At 38.8% G+C, this 21,515-nt stretch overlaps 2 pseudogenes; both read right to left on the bottom strand.

The window, feature by feature from the left end:
- Positions 1–92: 92 nt before the first annotated feature.
- LOC138906298 (probable pectinesterase/pectinesterase inhibitor 41) lies at positions 93–2,986 on the bottom strand (annotated as a pseudogene).
- Positions 2,987–9,796: 6,810 nt separating this feature from the next.
- Positions 9,797–12,690, bottom strand: LOC104112609 (probable pectinesterase/pectinesterase inhibitor 41; annotated as a pseudogene).
- Positions 12,691–21,515: the final 8,825 nt, after the last annotated feature.

The raw sequence follows: 21,515 nt of genomic DNA, 5'->3' as shown, positions 1-21,515 counted from the left end.
TGTTCATTGAGAATTTTGTTTATACGCTGCTTAATAATTCAATCAATATCAATCAACTACACCTCAACACCAAATTAGATGGTATCGAGGTAATTCATACAAATATAAAGTAAAGAAAAAGACTATAGGGGTCGAGGGAGAAATTAATGGATGCTGATCATGTTTACATAACGATCCCAACTTTTTTGGGACTGAAGCATTGCTGATGATCATGTTTATAGTAAACTATTAAAGTATGGCACTCCAGTCCGTGGCAACCAATCCTCTCCAAGTAGAAATTCAGAAACTGTGAAATTAGCAGCATCAGCAGCATCAATAATATGAAAACCAGGCCAAGTGACTCTGTCACTAGCACTAGAACCTGGTCCTGTGTCATTAAACTCTGCATAATAACTTGTATTAAGTGCAAAATCCCCCGACCATTCTTTCCAACCTAATGGATTAATAAATCCATTGATAAAATTTTGCGCGTAAATAGTCCTCGAGTACTCCTTCCAAGGCCTACCAAGATATGTTTGTGTACTACTGTTGCGAAATCTCAAGTCATCTGCTGGATTTATAGTGCAATTTTGAATTGATATTCCTGTGTTTTGGTTTGGATATGTTCTGCCTTGTGCTGTTATTGCATTGAACTGATTTTCTAAAGGCAGTTTTGGATATAAGTTACAGTTTTGAAAAACAGCAGCAGCGTTACCGAAAATGAAATCTACTGTGCCATAAATGTCGCATTGTCTGTAAAATTGTCTAAGGGAGTGCACATATAGTGTGTCTTGGTACCCCTCGAAGCTGAAGCTGTAGAACGCGGATAAATCTGCACTATTTCGGACTGCAACTACTTGGTGGTTGATTGCTCCTGCTGTGTTTTGGAATGTGATGTTAACTGCTGCAAGATGTTATTACAAGATCATGCTACACTGTTGTTGTAACTTTAACATGATAATCAAAATAATTTATTCATTGTCAGTGCACATAACTTAAAACTCTAAAAAATAAATGAGTTTATGTTTTGTGCACTGACAATGTAAAAATACACTATAAGGTTAAGAGATTCATCTTATCAAGTCTGCTACGGTTAGCTGAAAAATAGAGTAATAATCTACTATAGCCAATAAAATTACACTAATAATTTAAAATTCTTTTACACTATCACACCAGCGTACTCCTCATACACACCAACACTGATATATATATATATATATATATATATAAGTAGTATGTAGTACCATCAGTTTTGTTTGGAGCAACAGCCACAGCTTCATTTATGGTACTAAAATTCCCACTTCCATCTTGATTTACAATCACAATGTCACTCACCAAAACCTGGTCATCATCGTCCTGCTCCAAGATTCAGAAATAGAGAATTAGCTTTTGTTGCTACAACCTTTTTATTCAAATAATTTCTTGTGGCTAAAAGATTGTTATTGCTATAGCAACTTCAAATTTGCAGCAAAAGCTTATGATTAACTACAGATTTTCTTGTTGCAATAAATTTGTGGCTATTTAGGTAACTATTTGTCATGCCGCTTAGCAACTATGGCAAGAATGAGGAATTAGTTTCACCAATTCAATTTTCCTGATTAAGAAATTTTACGAAATTGTAAACAGCCATAAAATTTGTAGCTACTGTAAGGGACTAGTTACGATCTTCATATCGGTAGTTGAAGAATTGTTGTTGTATATACATAATGTTGTTATGTAACACTCGTTATCAAGTCTAATATCGTAACCTGAAAAATAGAGAAATAATCGGCTACAACCAGTTAGATAGTGTAGAGTATATATGCCACTCACCGAAACCTGGTCATCATCTTCCTGCCCCATGTTTCAAATAGAGAATTAGCTTTTGTAGCTATAACATTTTGTGTCAAATAATTTATTGCGACTAAAAGGTTATTATTGTTACAGTAACTTCATACGTGTGGCAAGAACTACTGGAGGAAATTATTTGACATGATACTTAGCAACTATAGCTAAAAGGAGGAATTAACTTTACCAATTCAATTATGTGGCTAAAAGAAAATTCGAAAATGTAAGCAGTCATTGAATTTTAATTTTTGTGACGTTATTAGGTACTAGCCACAATTTTCATATCCGTAGATGAGGATTGGTAGCTGTATGTGCATAACGTTGCAGAGTAACTCTCCTTATCAAGTCTAATATGATAACCTGAATACTAAAACCGGTTATGTAAGTGAAAATTTCTTTATGCTGATAGTGTATATATGTCACTCACCAAATCTTGGTCATTATTTTGCTGCTGGAGCAGCTTTCTCCTGCTGATGCTCTCAAATATGGCCCTATTTGTTGCAGACATTTTCAAAGGCAAGTGGCCATTCCTGAAAGGTGACTGCTTTTGGGTAATTGGGTGAGATTTGGATCTATTTTTCTTGTTGGGAACCCACCCTTTTATGAACAAAGCTAAAGAAACACTATAAAGCTTTTTGTCATCAATGAGAGGGGTTAAAATGCCATTTTTCAAACTCCAAGGAAAAGAAGTTTCTTGGAGGCCATCTAAACAAGTTTGTGTATTTGTCAAAATGGCACTTAACAGAGTTTGCACATCCACTAGGCAGAATCTTGGAAGTTGAATTGACAGTCTTGAAAGTGGTTGATAAATAATCAATGTTTAGCTCAGCTAAAACTTGACAATCTTCTAAAGCACGAGTGACGGTAACTGTTAAAATTTTGGAATGTCTAAGGTATTTTTGAATAAGGGAAAGGAACTTATGAGCGAAGATAGAGATTTATGAACAGAAAATCGACCATAGTCATAGACATTACTATTGGACGTGTCATTTCCAGTTGTTGGGAGTATGGATTTACAGAAATTAGGAAAGGGAGTGAACTTGCAAATGGTGGAAGGAGAGACAGGGTTGATAATTGGAAGAATATTAGCAGCAGAAGATTGAGAAAATGAAAACAGAATAAATAGTATTAGAGTGCAAGAAAGGGTGTAATGAGCCAAGAAAAGCTTAGAAATATTGTTTTACATGACTTAGATCTCTAAGTTAAATGGTGAATGTGAAATGTACTACTTGATACTAGTACTATATATAGCAAAGAATTAGAGGAAGCTCAAGTAATAGAGAAGAATAGTACTTAGTAAAATAATTGTTAAGGTTAAATTGTTTATGGGACATTAATGGAGAGTCAACCAATTGATTTGCATAGTCATTTTCTGCAAAGCGCGTTGATCTTGATTAGGATTTAACATATATCGACTGACAATATAATTGATCATAATATTATCGGTTCATTTTAGCTGGTTATAGCATGTCGTTTACTTTTCTTCAGTCTTATTGTCGAGAGCTATATGTTGACGTAGGTCATCTTAACTTGATGATGTAAAAATGTTATATATTGTCAGTGCATAGAAGTTAAACTAAAATGACTATAGCACATGGATTATGAAGGCATTCATTAGTGTCACGATCCAAACTAACTCTGTCGTGATGGCGCCTATCGTGGAACTAGGCAAGCCGACTCATTTCCAAAACAAACTGATATTTTCATTTCAAAGATAATTTCAAGGCTATTTAACATAAAAACCTCCGTAAAAGAGTTTAAATCAAAACAAAAGTGCGAAAAAGAAAAGCCCGACATCGGGGTGTCACTAGTCATGAGCATCTACTATAATTTATCTGACAATATCGAGACTAACATAGTCTGAAAAATAGCTAAATACAACTAAGGAAAGATAAGAGGGAGAAAAGCAAGGCTGCGATCGCCAGGCAGACCTTGCTATCCCCGAGAAAATCTGCAACCGGAATAGTCAATAGCCGCTATCGTGTCCAGATACACCTGGATCTGCACACAAGGTGCAGGGAGTAACATGAGTATGCCAACTCAGTAAGTAACAACATTAAATAAAGATTGAGAAGTAGTGATGAGCAATAATGAAAGTAAAGTACATATCACAAAAATTCAGTAAAATACAACATGCTTTTAAAACCCGTATTTGAATCAAATCAGCTCTTTTAAATCCAGGTCCAGTAAAATCATTTAAAGACATCTTTCAACAGTTTTCAAACAAAGGCTCAATGCAAAGGTGAGCAAAAATAATGAAATCATAATCAGCCCCTTGGGCAACATCACTCATATACAGCCCTTCGGGCAAACCTCACAATCACTTGTATACAACCCCTCGGGCAGACCTCACCATCACTCATGCCTCCCAGTCACTCAGCACTCGGCACTCGCACTCAGTAGGTACCTGCGCTCACTAGGGGTGTGTACAGACTCCGGAGGGGCTCCTTCAGCCCAAGCGCTATATTAAGCCAATCATGGCATAAATCAATGAGGCCCTCGGCCTATATCAAACATGCTGCGGCGTGCAACCCGATCCTATAAATATCCTCACAAATCAGGCCATCGGCCTCACTCAGTCATAAACCTATCCAGCCTCTCGGGCTCTCAGAAAATAAAGTATTCAGCCCAAACAACATTTATATGATGCATCAAAATAGAGTAATAGAGACTGAGTTATGCTGTAAATATGTATAAGCATGACTGAGTATAGATTTTTTCAATCAAAAACAATGAGAGGATAGCAAGAAAAGACCTCGAAGGGTCCAAACAACACTGGCATAAAGCCTAAACATGGCATCCATCCTGATTTACAGAAATTCTTTCTAAAACACATAAGAATCATATAGTTTCAACAAAATATTCAACTTTATAGTTGATATGGGACGGACCAAGTCACAATCCCCAACGGTGCACGCCCACACGTCCGTCACCTAGCATGTGCGCCATCTCCAAATAGTAAAATGATATAAAATTCCGGGGTTTCATACCCTTAGGACCAGATTTACAATCGTTACTTACCTCAATCCGAGCAAATCACTACTCCGCAATGCCCTTGTCTCTCTAACCGGCCTCCGAGTATCCCGAATCTAGCCACAAGCAATACAATATCATTAATATGTGCTAAAGGAATCAATTCCACGAGAAAACTACTAAATTAGACTCAAAACCCGAAATCGACTCAAATCTGACCCCCGGGTCCACATCTCGAAATCTGACAAAAATCACAAAAAACGAAAGCCCATTCACTCACGAGTCTAACCATATGAAATTCATCAAAATCCGACATTATTTGGTCCCTCAAATCCTCAAATTACACTCTCCAAAATCCTAAGCCCTAACCCCTTATTTCACTTCAAAAATCCTACTAATTAGGTGAGAAATCAACGGAAAAATACCATAGCTAATGATAATAGAGCTCAAGTAACTTACCTCAGTGAATAACCTTGAATCCCCTTCAAAAATCCCCTCAAAAGCTCCCAAGTCCGAGTTAAAAATGGTGAAAATGAGCAAAAATCAGGAAATCCTTAATTTATACATTCTGCCCAGCGAAGCCGCACCTGTGGTCTCTTTTTCCGCTTCTGCGACATCGCACCTGCGGAATTTATATCGCAGGTGCGGAACTCACTTAAGATCCCAGGTTCCGCATCTGCGGCCAACCTTTCGCGCCTGCGCTTGCGCACCTGCACATAACTCTCCGCATCTGCGAAGCCAGTCATTTTCCTCCCTTCCGCATCTGCGCCCCAGGTCTCGCACCTGCGGGCTCGGAGATGTGACAGTCTTCTCGCCCCTGCGGTTCCAGTCCACCTTAGCCTTGCCCGCACCTGCGACTTCTCCAAGCGCTTCTGCGCCCTCGTACCTATAGCTCCCCCTCCGCAGGTGCAGAAATACCAGTAGCAGCATCTTCAGCTGCATTGTTCCAACTCCAAAAAATCCGTTAACCACTCAGAATCACTCCGAGCCCCTCGAGACCTCAACCAACCATACCAACAAGTTGTATATCAAAATACAAACTTAGTCGAGCCTTCAAATCACTCAAAACAACATCAAAACACCAAATTACCCCCGGATTCAAGCCTAAGAACTTCTAAACTTCCGAATTCCACAAACGATGCCGAATCCTACCAAACCATGTCCGAATGACCTCAAATTTTACACACACGTCACAAATGACACCACGAACCTACTCCAATTTTCGGAATTTCATTCCGACCCCGATATCAAATTTTCAACTGCCGACCGAAATCGCCAAATTTCTAACTTTCGCCAATTCAAGCCTAATTCCACTACGGACCTCCAAATCACATTTCGGACGCGCTCCTAAGTCCAAAATCACCTAACGGAGCTAACAGAACCATCAAAATTCAAATCTGAGATCGTTTACACATAAGTCAATGTCCGGTTGACTTTATCCAACTTAAGCTTCTACTTTAGAGACTAAGTGTCTTAATTCACTCCGAAATCACTCCGGACCCGAACCAACTAACCCGATATATCATAATATAGCTGAAAAGCACAAAAGGAAGCAGAAATAGGGAAAACGGGGCTATAACTCTCGAAACGACCGGTCGGGTCGTTACATCCTCCCCCTCTTAAACAACCGTTCGTCCTCGAACGGGTCTAGAAACATACCTGGAGTTTCAATTAGGTGTGGATATCTGCTTCGTATATCCCGCTCGGTCTCCCAAGTGGCCTCCTCTACAGGCTGACCTCTCCACTGCACCTTCACAGAAGCTATGTCCTTTGACCTCAACTTTCGAACCTACCGATCCAAAATGGCCACCGGCTCCACATCATAAGTCATATCGCCCTCCAACTGAACCGTGCTGAAGTCCAAAACATGGGACGGATCTCCAATATACTTCCGGAGCATGGAAACATGAAACATTGGATGCACACTCGACAAGCTGGGTGACAAGGCAAGCTTATAAGCCACCTCCCCTATCCTCTGAAGCACCTCAAAAGGTCCAATAAACCGGGGGCTCAACTTGACCCTCTTCCCAAACCTCATAACACCCTTCATGGGTGATACCTTCAGCAAAACTTTCTCCCCAATTATAAAAGACAGATCACAGACCTTCCTGTCCGCGTAGCTCTTCTGCCTAGACTGTGCCGTGCGAAGCCGCTCCTGAATCAATTTCACCTTATCTCATGCATCCTGGACCAAGTCTGTACCCAAGAGCCTAGACTCACCTGACTCAAACCATCCTACTGGAGATCTACACCTCCTCCCATATAAAGCCTAGTACGGAGCCATCTGGATGCTCGACTGATAACTGTTGTTATATGCAAACTCCGCGAGCGGCAGAAACTGATCCCATGAACCCCCCAAGTCAATGACACAAGCGCGCAACATGTCCTCCAATATCTGAATAGTGTGCTCGGTCTGAGGGTGAAAAGCTATGCTCAACTCAACCTGAGTACCCAACTCTCGCTGCACGGCCCTCCAAAACTGCGATGTAAACTGAGTGCCCCTATCTGAAATGATAGAAACTGGGACACCATGCAAGCGAACAATCTCTCGGATGTAAATCTCCGCACCAACTGGAATGAAGTGCACAGACTTAGTCAGCCGATCCACAATCACCCAAATAACATCGAACTTCCTCGAAGTCCATAGGAGCCTAACTACAAAATCCATGGTGATACGCTCCCACTTTCACTCTAGAATCTCTAACCTCTGAAGCGAGTCACCCGGTCTCTGATGTTCATACTTAACCTGCTGACAGTTGAGACACCGAGCCACAAACCCAACTATATCCTTCTTTATCTGCCTCCACCAATAGTGTTGTCCCAAATCCCGGTACATCTTTGCGGCACCCGTATGGATGGAATACCGCGAGCTGTGGGCCTCATCAAGAATCAACTCCCGGAGCCCATCTATATTGGGCACACATATCCGGCCCTGCATCCTCAACACGCCATCATCACCAATAGTCACATCTCTTGCATCACCTCGTTGAACCCTGTCCTAAAGAACGAGTAAGTGAGGGTCATCATACTGACGCTCCCTGACATGGTCATAAAGAGAAAACCTGGAGACCACACAAGCCAATACCCGAGCCTTCGAATCACTCAAAACAACATCAAAATATCAAATTACCCCCGGATTCAAGCTTAAGAACTCTACAAACGATACCGAATCCTACCAAACCACGTCTGAATGACCTCAAATTTTACACACACGTCACAAATGATACCACGAACTTACTCCAATTTTCGGGATTCCATTCCGACGCTGATATCAAATTTTTCACTGCCGACCAAAATTGCCAAATTTCCAACCTTCGTCAAATCGCTTAAACTGGCATGAATCCGGATTTTGTTGGGTTCCAACGCAAATACCAAACTCCATGTGAGAAATCACAAAAAAAAAAAAAAGAGGATGAGCTTAAAGCAGAAACCAAATGTATATCCTCGATGATGAATGGTCTGCATGAGAATTTAGATACTGTAAATTTTAAAACATATAATTAATTCTATCTATCCTTATTTCTCGCACCTATATATATATATATATATATGGTAATCGACCCTGAAGTACTTAGGTCTGTAGTTGAAGTTGAAGTTCCTTTCCTAGCGAGCTATAGTATTAATGCCAAACCTTTTTATCTACAAGTAAGTCTCCTGTCACTTTGTCTATCGATACTTCAAGGTAAATCTAGAGTTTGGTTGTATGTAAAAGGATTGGTTATGACTTTGTTGGGTACAATTGTCAATATATATAAAAATGTCAATATTTCTTTTGCAAGTCAGTTGTACACATTTTAATTATGGTATTAGTACTTGGAGGACTCGTTGGCCCAAGTTTCATGATTAAAAAGATGTAAGCATGAACGTCGGTTCGCACCTCCCAAGGTTGGGGTGTGACAAACTTGGTATTAGAGCATGTAAGTCCTAGAAAATCTGCAAGCCGTATCTAGTAGAGTCTTGCTTATGGGTATGTCGTGCACCATACTTATAAACATGTGGCTACGAGATATCTAGGGCGAATACCTTTCTTTCTGATCTAGATCGTGCGATAGAGCTGAGTCATAAGTATTCGCTTCTAATTCCGATCTTGTTTGTGTTTATAGCGATGTCTACCACGAGATGCCAGACAATATTGAATGAAGAGGCAGGGAAGGGTACTAGTCAGGTGCCACCTGACAATGTTAGACTCATAATGAAGCTGATACTCAGGTTTCGGGGACGACACCACCACCCCCGGAACAACATTGAGAAACTAACGTACCTCCTATTCCTCCTCTGGTTTCTTCTTACCAAGATTTAGATATGAAAAGTACAGTACAGTTGTTGACCCGATTAGTGGCTTCTCAGGCCCAACGTCAGGCCCCGACCACCTCAGATAGAGCAGTCAGTACGAGAGTTCGGGATTTCATAAATTTGGACCCCCACGGTGCTCGTTTTTCTAATTATAAAGCGTGGCTAAGTGATCCAACTCACATTGGGCCTAGTGCCAGGTGGTTTGGCCAATAGTGGGCCAATAAATATTAAATGGCGACATAGATGGGGGTTTTCGAGGAATACAAATAACCTCTGGGTTTTTTCAGATTTGGCGAGCATCTAGAATAACTAGTGAGCTACAACTCTATTGTATAGCAATTGGGGCAGGAACAGATCCAAATGAGGATCCCCAGAATTTTCTAGATCAAATGCAGCGTACTTTATGAGTTATGCATGCCACTGATATTGAGTCCGTAGAGCTTGCCTCTTACAAATTGCGGGATATAGCTGTGACTTGGTATGAGACTTGAGAACAGTCTAGGGGATCTCTTGCCCCAGTAGCAAGATGGAGAGAATTTTCTGAGGCATTCTTGCAGCAATATTTGCCTGTTGAGCTCCGCCGAGCAAGACAAGAAAAGGACAAAAGAATTCACATTCTATGACTCCCAATATGTTCATTGAGAATTTTGTTTATACGCTGCTTAATAATTCAATCAATATCAATCAACTACACCTCAACACCAAATTAGATGGTATCGAGGTAATTCATACAAATATAAAGTAAAGAAAAAGACTATAGGGGTCGAGGGAGAAATTAATGGATGCTGATCATGTTTACATAACGATCCCAACTTTTTTGGGACTGAAGCATTGCTGATGATCATGTTTATAGTAAACTATTAAAGTATGGCACTCCAGTCCGTGGCAACCAATCCTCTCCAAGTAGAAATTCAGAAACTGTGAAATTAGCAGCATCAGCAGCATCAATAATATGAAAACCAGGCCAAGTGACTCTGTCACTAGCACTAGAACCTGGTCCTGTGTCATTAAACTCTGCATAATAACTTGTATTAAGTGCAAAATCCCCCGACCATTCTTTCCAACCTAATGGATTAATAAATCCATTGATAAAATTTTGCGCGTAAATAGTCCTCGAGTACTCCTTCCAAGGCCTACCAAGATATGTTTGTGTACTACTGTTGCGAAATCTCAAGTCATCTGCTGGATTTATAGTGCAATTTTGAATTGATATTCCTGTGTTTTGGTTTGGATATGTTCTGCCTTGTGCTGTTATTGCATTGAACTGATTTTCTAAAGGCAGTTTTGGATATAAGTTACAGTTTTGAAAAACAGCAGCAGCGTTACCGAAAATGAAATCTACTGTGCCATAAATGTCGCATTGTCTGTAAAATTGTCTAAGGGAGTGCACATATAGTGTGTCTTGGTACCCCTCGAAGCTGAAGCTGTAGAACGCGGATAAATCTGCACTATTTCGGACTGCAACTACTTGGTGGTTGATTGCTCCTGCTGTGTTTTGGAATGTGATGTTAACTGCTGCAAGATGTTATTACAAGATCATGCTACACTGTTGTTGTAACTTTAACATGATAATCAAAATAATTTATTCATTGTCAGTGCACATAACTTAAAACTCTAAAAAATAAATGAGTTTATGTTTTGTGCACTGACAATGTAAAAATACACTATAAGGTTAAGAGATTCATCTTATCAAGTCTGCTACGGTTAGCTGAAAAATAGAGTAATAATCTACTATAGCCAATAAAATTACACTAATAATTTAAAATTCTTTTACACTATCACACCAGCGTACTCCTCATACACACCAACACTGATATATATATATATATATATATATATAAGTAGTATGTAGTACCATCAGTTTTGTTTGGAGCAACAGCCACAGCTTCATTTATGGTACTAAAATTCCCACTTCCATCTTGATTTACAATCACAATGTCACTCACCAAAACCTGGTCATCATCGTCCTGCTCCAAGATTCAGAAATAGAGAATTAGCTTTTGTTGCTACAACCTTTTTATTCAAATAATTTCTTGTGGCTAAAAGATTGTTATTGCTATAGCAACTTCAAATTTGCAGCAAAAGCTTATGATTAACTACAGATTTTCTTGTTGCAATAAATTTGTGGCTATTTAGGTAACTATTTGTCATGCCGCTTAGCAACTATGGCAAGAATGAGGAATTAGTTTCACCAATTCAATTTTCCTGATTAAGAAATTTTACGAAATTGTAAACAGCCATAAAATTTGTAGCTACTGTAAGGGACTAGTTACGATCTTCATATCGGTAGTTGAAGAATTGTTGTTGTATATACATAATGTTGTTATGTAACACTCGTTATCAAGTCTAATATCGTAACCTGAAAAATAGAGAAATAATCGGCTACAACCAGTTAGATAGTGTAGAGTATATATGCCACTCACCGAAACCTGGTCATCATCTTCCTGCCCCATGTTTCAAATAGAGAATTAGCTTTTGTAGCTATAACATTTTGTGTCAAATAATTTATTGCGACTAAAAGGTTATTATTGTTACAGTAACTTCATACGTGTGGCAAGAACTACTGGAGGAAATTATTTGACATGATACTTAGCAACTATAGCTAAAAGGAGGAATTAACTTTACCAATTCAATTATGTGGCTAAAAGAAAATTCGAAAATGTAAGCAGTCATTGAATTTTAATTTTTGTGACGTTATTAGGTACTAGCCACAATTTTCATATCCGTAGATGAGGATTGGTAGCTGTATGTGCATAACGTTGCAGAGTAACTCTCCTTATCAAGTCTAATATGATAACCTGAATACTAAAACCGGTTATGTAAGTGAAAATTTCTTTATGCTGATAGTGTATATATGTCACTCACCAAATCTTGGTCATTATTTTGCTGCTGGAGCAGCTTTCTCCTGCTGATGCTCTCAAATATGGCCCTATTTGTTGCAGACATTTTCAAAGGCAAGTGGCCATTCCTGAAAGGTGACTGCTTTTGGGTAATTGGGTGAGATTTGGATCTATTTTTCTTGTTGGGAACCCACCCTTTTATGAACAAAGCTAAAGAAACACTATAAAGCTTTTTGTCATCAATGAGAGGGGTTAAAATGCCATTTTTCAAACTCCAAGGAAAAGAAGTTTCTTGGAGGCCATCTAAACAAGTTTGTGTATTTGTCAAAATGGCACTTAACAGAGTTTGCACATCCACTAGGCAGAATCTTGGAAGTTGAATTGACAGTCTTGAAAGTGGTTGATAAATAATCAATGTTTAGCTCAGCTAAAACTTGACAATCTTCTAAAGCACGAGTGACGGTAACTGTTAAAATTTTGGAATGTCTAAGGTATTTTTGAATAAGGGAAAGGAACTTATGAGCGAAGATAGAGATTTATGAACAGAAAATCGACCATAGTCATAGACATTACTATTGGACGTGTCATTTCCAGTTGTTGGGAGTATGGATTTACAGAAATTAGGAAAGGGAGTGAACTTGCAAATGGTGGAAGGAGAGACAGGGTTGATAATTGGAAGAATATTAGCAGCAGAAGATTGAGAAAATGAAAACAGAATAAATAGTATTAGAGTGCAAGAAAGGGTGTAATGAGCCAAGAAAAGCTTAGAAATATTGTTTTACATGACTTAGATCTCTAAGTTAAATGGTGAATGTGAAATGTACTACTTGATACTAGTACTATATATAGCAAAGAATTAGAGGAAGCTCAAGTAATAGAGAAGAATAGTACTTAGTAAAATAATTGTTAAGGTTAAATTGTTTATGGGACATTAATGGAGAGTCAACCAATTGATTTGCATAGTCATTTTCTGCAAAGCGCGTTGATCTTGATTAGGATTTAACATATATCGACTGACAATATAATTGATCATAATATTATCGGTTCATTTTAGCTGGTTATAGCATGTCGTTTACTTTTCTTCAGTCTTATTGTCGAGAGCTATATGTTGACGTAGGTCATCTTAACTTGATGATGTAAAAATGTTATATATTGTCAGTGCATAGAAGTTAAACTAAAATGACTATAGCACATGGATTATGAAGGCATTCATTAGTGTCACGATCCAAACTAACTCTGTCGTGATGGCGCCTATCGTGGAACTAGGCAAGCCGACTCATTTCCAAAACAAACTGATATTTTCATTTCAAAGATAATTTCAAGGCTATTTAACATAAAAACCTCCGTAAAAGAGTTTAAATCAAAACAAAAGTGCGAAAAAGAAAAGCCCGACATCGGGGTGTCACTAGTCATGAGCATCTACTATAATTTATCTGACAATATCGAGACTAACATAGTCTGAAAAATAGCTAAATACAACTAAGGAAAGATAAGAGGGAGAAAAGCAAGGCTGCGATCGCCAGGCAGACCTTGCTATCCCCGAGAAAATCTGCAACCGGAATAGTCAATAGCCGCTATCGTGTCCAGATACACCTGGATCTGCACACAAGGTGCAGGGAGTAACATGAGTATGCCAACTCAGTAAGTAACAACATTAAATAAAGATTGAGAAGTAGTGATGAGCAATAATGAAAGTAAAGTACATATCACAAAAATTCAGTAAAATACAACATGCTTTTAAAACCCGTATTTGAATCAAATCAGCTCTTTTAAATCCAGGTCCAGTAAAATCATTTAAAGACATCTTTCAACAGTTTTCAAACAAAGGCTCAATGCAAAGGTGAGCAAAAATAATGAAATCATAATCAGCCCCTTGGGCAACATCACTCATATACAGCCCTTCGGGCAAACCTCACAATCACTTGTATACAACCCCTCGGGCAGACCTCACCATCACTCATGCCTCCCAGTCACTCAGCACTCGGCACTCGCACTCAGTAGGTACCTGCGCTCACTAGGGGTGTGTACAGACTCCGGAGGGGCTCCTTCAGCCCAAGCGCTATATTAAGCCAATCATGGCATAAATCAATGAGGCCCTCGGCCTATATCAAACATGCTGCGGCGTGCAACCCGATCCTATAAATATCCTCACAAATCAGGCCATCGGCCTCACTCAGTCATAAACCTATCCAGCCTCTCGGGCTCTCAGAAAATAAAGTATTCAGCCCAAACAACATTTATATGATGCATCAAAATAGAGTAATAGAGACTGAGTTATGCTGTAAATATGTATAAGCATGACTGAGTATAGATTTTTTCAATCAAAAACAATGAGAGGATAGCAAGAAAAGACCTCGAAGGGTCCAAACAACACTGGCATAAAGCCTAAACATGGCATCCATCCTGATTTACAGAAATTCTTTCTAAAACACATAAGAATCATATAGTTTCAACAAAATATTCAACTTTATAGTTGATATGGGACGGACCAAGTCACAATCCCCAACGGTGCACGCCCACACGTCCGTCACCTAGCATGTGCGCCATCTCCAAATAGTAAAATGATATAAAATTCCGGGGTTTCATACCCTTAGGACCAGATTTACAATCGTTACTTACCTCAATCCGAGCAAATCACTACTCCGCAATGCCCTTGTCTCTCTAACCGGCCTCCGAGTATCCCGAATCTAGCCACAAGCAATACAATATCATTAATATGTGCTAAAGGAATCAATTCCACGAGAAAACTACTAAATTAGACTCAAAACCCGAAATCGACTCAAATCTGACCCCCGGGTCCACATCTCGAAATCTGACAAAAATCACAAAAAACGAAAGCCCATTCACTCACGAGTCTAACCATATGAAATTCATCAAAATCCGACATTATTTGGTCCCTCAAATCCTCAAATTACACTCTCCAAAATCCTAAGCCCTAACCCCTTATTTCACTTCAAAAATCCTACTAATTAGGTGAGAAATCAACGGAAAAATACCATAGCTAATGATAATAGAGCTCAAGTAACTTACCTCAGTGAATAACCTTGAATCCCCTTCAAAAATCCCCTCAAAAGCTCCCAAGTCCGAGTTAAAAATGGTGAAAATGAGCAAAAATCAGGAAATCCTTAATTTATACATTCTGCCCAGCGAAGCCGCACCTGTGGTCTCTTTTTCCGCTTCTGCGACATCGCACCTGCGGAATTTATATCGCAGGTGCGGAACTCACTTAAGATCCCAGGTTCCGCATCTGCGGCCAACCTTTCGCGCCTGCGCTTGCGCACCTGCACATAACTCTCCGCATCTGCGAAGCCAGTCATTTTCCTCCCTTCCGCATCTGCGCCCCAGGTCTCGCACCTGCGGGCTCGGAGATGTGACAGTCTTCTCGCCCCTGCGGTTCCAGTCCACCTTAGCCTTGCCCGCACCTGCGACTTCTCCAAGCGCTTCTGCGCCCTCGTACCTATAGCTCCCCCTCCGCAGGTGCAGAAATACCAGTAGCAGCATCTTCAGCTGCATTGTTCCAACTCCAAAAAATCCGTTAACCACTCAGAATCACTCCGAGCCCCTCGAGACCTCAACCAACCATACCAACAAGTTGTATATCAAAATACAAACTTAGTCGAGCCTTCAAATCACTCAAAACAACATCAAAACACCAAATTACCCCCGGATTCAAGCCTAAGAACTTCTAAACTTCCGAATTCCACAAACGATGCCGAATCCTACCAAACCATGTCCGAATGACCTCAAATTTTACACACACGTCACAAATGACACCACGAACCTACTCCAATTTTCGGAATTTCATTCCGACCCCGATATCAAATTTTCAACTGCCGACCGAAATCGCCAAATTTCTAACTTTCGCCAATTCAAGCCTAATTCCACTACGGACCTCCAAATCACATTTCGGACGCGCTCCTAAGTCCAAAATCACCTAACGGAGCTAACAGAACCATCAAAATTCAAATCTGAGATCGTTTACACATAAGTCAATGTCCGGTTGACTTTATCCAACTTAAGCTTCTACTTTAGAGACTAAGTGTCTTAATTCACTCCGAAATCACTCCGGACCCGAACCAACTAACCCGATATATCATAATATAGCTGAAAAGCACAAAAGGAAGCAGAAATAGGGAAAACGGGGCTATAACTCTCGAAACGACCGGTCGGGTCGTTACATCCTCCCCCTCTTAAACAACCGTTCGTCCTCGAACGGGTCTAGAAACATACCTGGAGTTTCAATTAGGTGTGGATATCTGCTTCGTATATCCCGCTCGGTCTCCCAAGTGGCCTCCTCTACAGGCTGACCTCTCCACTGCACCTTCACAGAAGCTATGTCCTTTGACCTCAACTTTCGAACCTACCGATCCAAAATGGCCACCGGCTCCACATCATAAGTCATATCGCCCTCCAACTGAACCGTGCTGAAGTCCAAAACATGGGACGGATCTCCAATATACTTCCGGAGCATGGAAACATGAAACATTGGATGCACACTCGACAAGCTGGGTGACAAGGCAAGCTTATAAGCCACCTCCCCTATCCTCTGAAGCACCTCAAAAGGTCCAATAAACCGGGGGCTCAACTTGACCCTCTTCCCAAACCTCATAACACCCTTCATGGGTGATACCTTCAGCAAAACTTTCTCCCCAATTATAAAAGACAGATCACAGACCTTCCTGTCCGCGTAGCTCTTCTGCCTAGACTGTGCCGTGCGAAGCCGCTCCTGAATCAATTTCACCTTATCTCATGCATCCTGGACCAAGTCTGTACCCAAGAGCCTAGACTCACCTGACTCAAACCATCCTACTGGAGATCTACACCTCCTCCCATATAAAGCCTAGTACGGAGCCATCTGGATGCTCGACTGATAACTGTTGTTATATGCAAACTCCGCGAGCGGCAGAAACTGATCCCATGAACCCCCCAAGTCAATGACACAAGCGCGCAACATGTCCTCCAATATCTGAATAGTGTGCTCGGTCTGAGGGTGAAAAGCTATGCTCAACTCAACCTGAGTACCCAACTCTCGCTGCACGGCCCTCCAAAACTGCGATGTAAACTGAGTGCCCCTATCTGAAATGATAGAAACTGGGACACCATGCAAGCGAACAATCTCTCGGATGTAAATCTCCGCACCAACTGGAATGAAGTGCACAGACTTAGTCAGCCGATCCACAATCACCCAAATAACATCGAACTTCCTCGAAGTCCATAGGAGCCTAACTACAAAATCCATGGTGATACGCTCCCACTTTCACTCTAGAATCTCTAACCTCTGAAGCGAGTCACCCGGTCTCTGATGTTCATACTTAACCTGCTGACAGTTGAGACACCGAGCCACAAACCCAACTATATCCTTCTTTATCTGCCTCCACCAATAGTGTTGTCCCAAATCCCGGTACATCTTTGCGGCACCCGTATGGATGGAATACCGCGAGCTGTGGGCCTCATCAAGAATCAACTCCCGGAGCCCATCTATATTGGGCACACATATCCGGCCCTGCATCCTCAACACGCCATCATCACCAATAGTCACATCTCTTGCATCACCTCGTTGAACCCTGTCCTAAAGAACGAGTAAGTGAGGGTCATCATACTGACGCTCCCTGACATGGTCATAAAGAGAAAACCTGGAGACCACACAAGCCAATACCCGAGCCTTCGAATCACTCAAAACAACATCAAAATATCAAATTACCCCCGGATTCAAGCTTAAGAACTCTACAAACGATACCGAATCCTACCAAACCACGTCTGAATGACCTCAAATTTTACACACACGTCACAAATGATACCACGAACTTACTCCAATTTTCGGGATTCCATTCCGACGCTGATATCAAATTTTTCACTGCCGACCAAAATTGCCAAATTTCCAACCTTCGTCAAATCGCTTAAACTGGCATGAATCCGGATTTTGTTGGGTTCCAACGCAAATACCAAACTCCATGTGAGAAATCACAAAAAAAAAAAAAAGAGGATGAGCTTAAAGCAGAAACCAAATGTATATCCTCGATGATGAATGGTCTGCATGAGAATTTAGATACTGTAAATTTTAAAACATATAATTAATTCTATCTATCCTTATTTCTCGCACCTATATATATATATATATATATATGGTAATCGACCCTGAAGTACTTAGGTCTGTAGTTGAAGTTGAAGTTCCTTTCCTAGCGAGCTATAGTATTAATGCCAAACCTTTTTATCTACAAGTAAGTCTCCTGTCACTTTGTCTATCGATACTTCAAGGTAAATCTATGTACAGGGACTCATAAACGAGTTTGAAAGCTTGAAAATCATTGTTAGGATCTTTAACACCTTGAAACTCATAAATGGGTTTTGTGATTTGTTGAAATTTTTGACAAATTGATAATTGAGAATGTCATTTGAAAGTTGTGATTAATTATTGAAGCTATTCGGTGAAGGTTTGAGCTATCTAGTGATGTTTTTCTCATGAGTTGACATTGGTAGGAGAAAATCCAATTTTGTATCCAACATTATAATAAGGCGAAATGGCTTCCTGACCACTTAGACTTGTAGGGCATTTGAAAGCCGATACATGAACTTTAAACTTTTTCATTTGAATATTCGAACTCATGATTCCCTTAACTAATAAACACATTTGACCGTTGACCATGCCTATGTGCAGGAGATGTAGATGACATGGCAATAATGCGCGCACATCACTGCTATTAGGTGCGTAACTTGCAATTTTTTGACTAGTTTTTATAAAAGAACAAAAAGGACAATAAAGAAAAAAGGAAAAAAAGCAAAAGAACCCTTGTTTCTTCCGTCACCCCTCCCTTAGGTCCAGCTACACCTCTTTCACTCTCTTCTCTCTTTCATCCCATCCTCTGTCCAACTTCCGTTTCAGCATCAGGATAGCAATAATTCAATGGATACTCATCAAATCCAGATTCAAAGACACTTGTTTAGTGGAATTCTTGTTTTTGTCACTTTCTTCTCTTTTTTCCTCTTATTAATAAAGTTCTCAACTTTGTAATTCACAAAGTGATTTGGGTTCCTGAATTCAGTGAAATGGGTCTCTATTAAAAGGCTTGAAATCAAGAATTCGGAAAAAAAAAAATTCAAAACAATTTTGCCGTTTTGGTAATTTCTCTGTTTTGTAAATTGAGATTTGGATCTTTTTCGATAATACCATCGAAAAATACGATCGGCTAAAGCATTTCGTCTAGCATCTTTCTTTTTAGATCTAATCTTTGGATGGTTTCAAGAGTGAGAATTTCGAGAAGGAAAAAAGGAATAATGAGAGAGGATATGGACTCAATTTTTCTGGTGACTTCTTTTTTTCGGTGGTATGCCATTCATGTTCTCTGATCTAGTTTATTGCCGGTTTTAAAAAAGTGAAGCACTGGTATTTTTCTGTCAATCTTTGTATGGTGGTGTAAGTGAGGAGACGATTATGGGAGAGAAGTAATGACGAAGGATTTTCAAAGACGCATTTAAATGACAATTGCTTAAGAGATTTTGTCGGCAAAATTTGAAGATTTTCCGGTTGTATTCCCATAGTGATGAAATGATGCTTATGGGAGAAGAAGAGAAGGATAAAGAATTTTAAATTTTGATAAATTAATTCTTATAAAATGGAAAACACTCATTACACGTGTCAAACAATAAAAGGCTTAAAATGTGACGTATCATCTTTGTCAGTGCAATGGAGTATCACACGTTGGTGGAGGCGTTTATAATACCCAATTTATCAAGCAGGAGTGTTCAAATAGGAAAGTTGCAAGTTTGTCTATCGGCTTTACAAATGGATGCAAGTTTAAGTGGCCACGATGTCATTTCGCCTTATAATAAATAAGGGAAAATATTACTTTATACCCATTTAGCTCAAACTATCTACCCTTTAATACCCAAGCTTAAACTATTTATTTTTCCTACCTATGCGGCCCAGACTATTTACCCGGTCCACCCATTAGCTATTTGCATTCGTATTTGATGTACGGAATGTTAAAACATTCGGTTTTATTTTTGCAAGGTTACTTAGTCGTGGACTTGAATGGATCTATTTCTCTTCTGCCAGATCTTCATTAAGAGGGTCAACCCAAGCTATTGCTCTACCTCCTCTCCTTATAATTTTTGTGTGTGTATGAAGACCCACCATTGTTGAGCTTGAAGCTCCTGAATTTGAAATTTTATTTTAAAAATTTATTGTTTGATTCGATGTGGGTGTTATAAAATATTGCTTATAGTACCTTAGAGTAAGCTTTCCAGATCTTAATTTTTATGTGCATTTGAATATCCACCATCGTTAGGCTTAAAGCTCTTGATTTTAAAATTTTTATTTTGAAGATTTCTTGATTGATTCAAAGTGGGTGTTATTAGATATTGCTTATAGTATCTTCTCGAAGTTCATACTGAAATTTGATCGCATTTGGAGCTGATTTGGGGTGACTAAGATCGAATTTTTCAGCTGAAAATCAAAGAAGAATATAGTTACCCAACAGTATACCGCTACAGTATATAATATATTGTAGGAGTATATAGCTATACTACAACAATATACTATTATAGTATACAATATACTGTAATGGTATACTATTATGATCGAAGAAAAACATAGTTACCTAATAGTATATCGTTACAGTATACAGTATACTATAGGAGTATATAGCTATACTGCAACTAGATACTGTTATAGTATACAATATACTGTAACAGTATATTATAATAATATGCAATATACTGCAAGAATATATTGTAATAATATACAATATACCATAATAGTATACTATTTTAATGTAATAGTATAATGTTGAATGAAAAACATAAGATATCATTTTGATATATTGTATGCTATTTTGATATATAATATATAATTCAATAGTATATAGTTTACTGCAATAATATATTGTTATAGTATATAATATAATATAACAATATAATATTATAATTGGTTCATTTTTAATTTTTTAATAATTTTTAATTGGATCCTTTTTAAATATTTTAACAAAGTTCTCATGCTTTTTACAATTTTTTTTTTCTTAAAAGAGATGTTTGATGGAATTTCATGGAGATGTTATTTACTATATTAGAAGTAAATTTAGAAATAGACATAAGTAGTAATATGCCTATTTGATATATTTATATACTATTGTGCAACATATTTTACAATAATGTTAGACACTGATATGTGAACCAGTCATCTATAATACCTGTAAATATATGATATATACCACATTGGTATCATAGAGGATTGAGTATTTTTATGAAAGGAATGGACCAGACCTCTATGACACCCTAATAGTATATGATATTATACCATGTGAGTATCATAGAGGATTGAGTGTGTTTCTATAAGGAATGAACCACACCTCTATAATATCGTATTAGCATATGATATATACCATATGGGTATCATAGAGGACTGATGAGTTTATTTTGTTAAAAATTTGAACCAGTCCTCTATGTACCCTGTCAATATATAATATACACCATATGAATATCATAGTATAATACAACTATATATTTCAACTACTACTAATATTTTTCTTTTTGGTATACTATATGCTAGAATAAATTATTTTCTAAAAATAAATAAAAAGATATACTATATCAGTTATTTTTTAATAT

This window comes from Nicotiana tomentosiformis, chromosome 2 (genome assembly GCF_000390325.3).
Source record: "Nicotiana tomentosiformis chromosome 2, ASM39032v3, whole genome shotgun sequence".
NCBI classification, from domain to species: domain Eukaryota; kingdom Viridiplantae; phylum Streptophyta; class Magnoliopsida; order Solanales; family Solanaceae; genus Nicotiana; species Nicotiana tomentosiformis.
The sequence above is the reverse complement of the archived record's forward strand: the minus strand, read 5'-3'. Positions and strand labels throughout refer to the sequence as shown.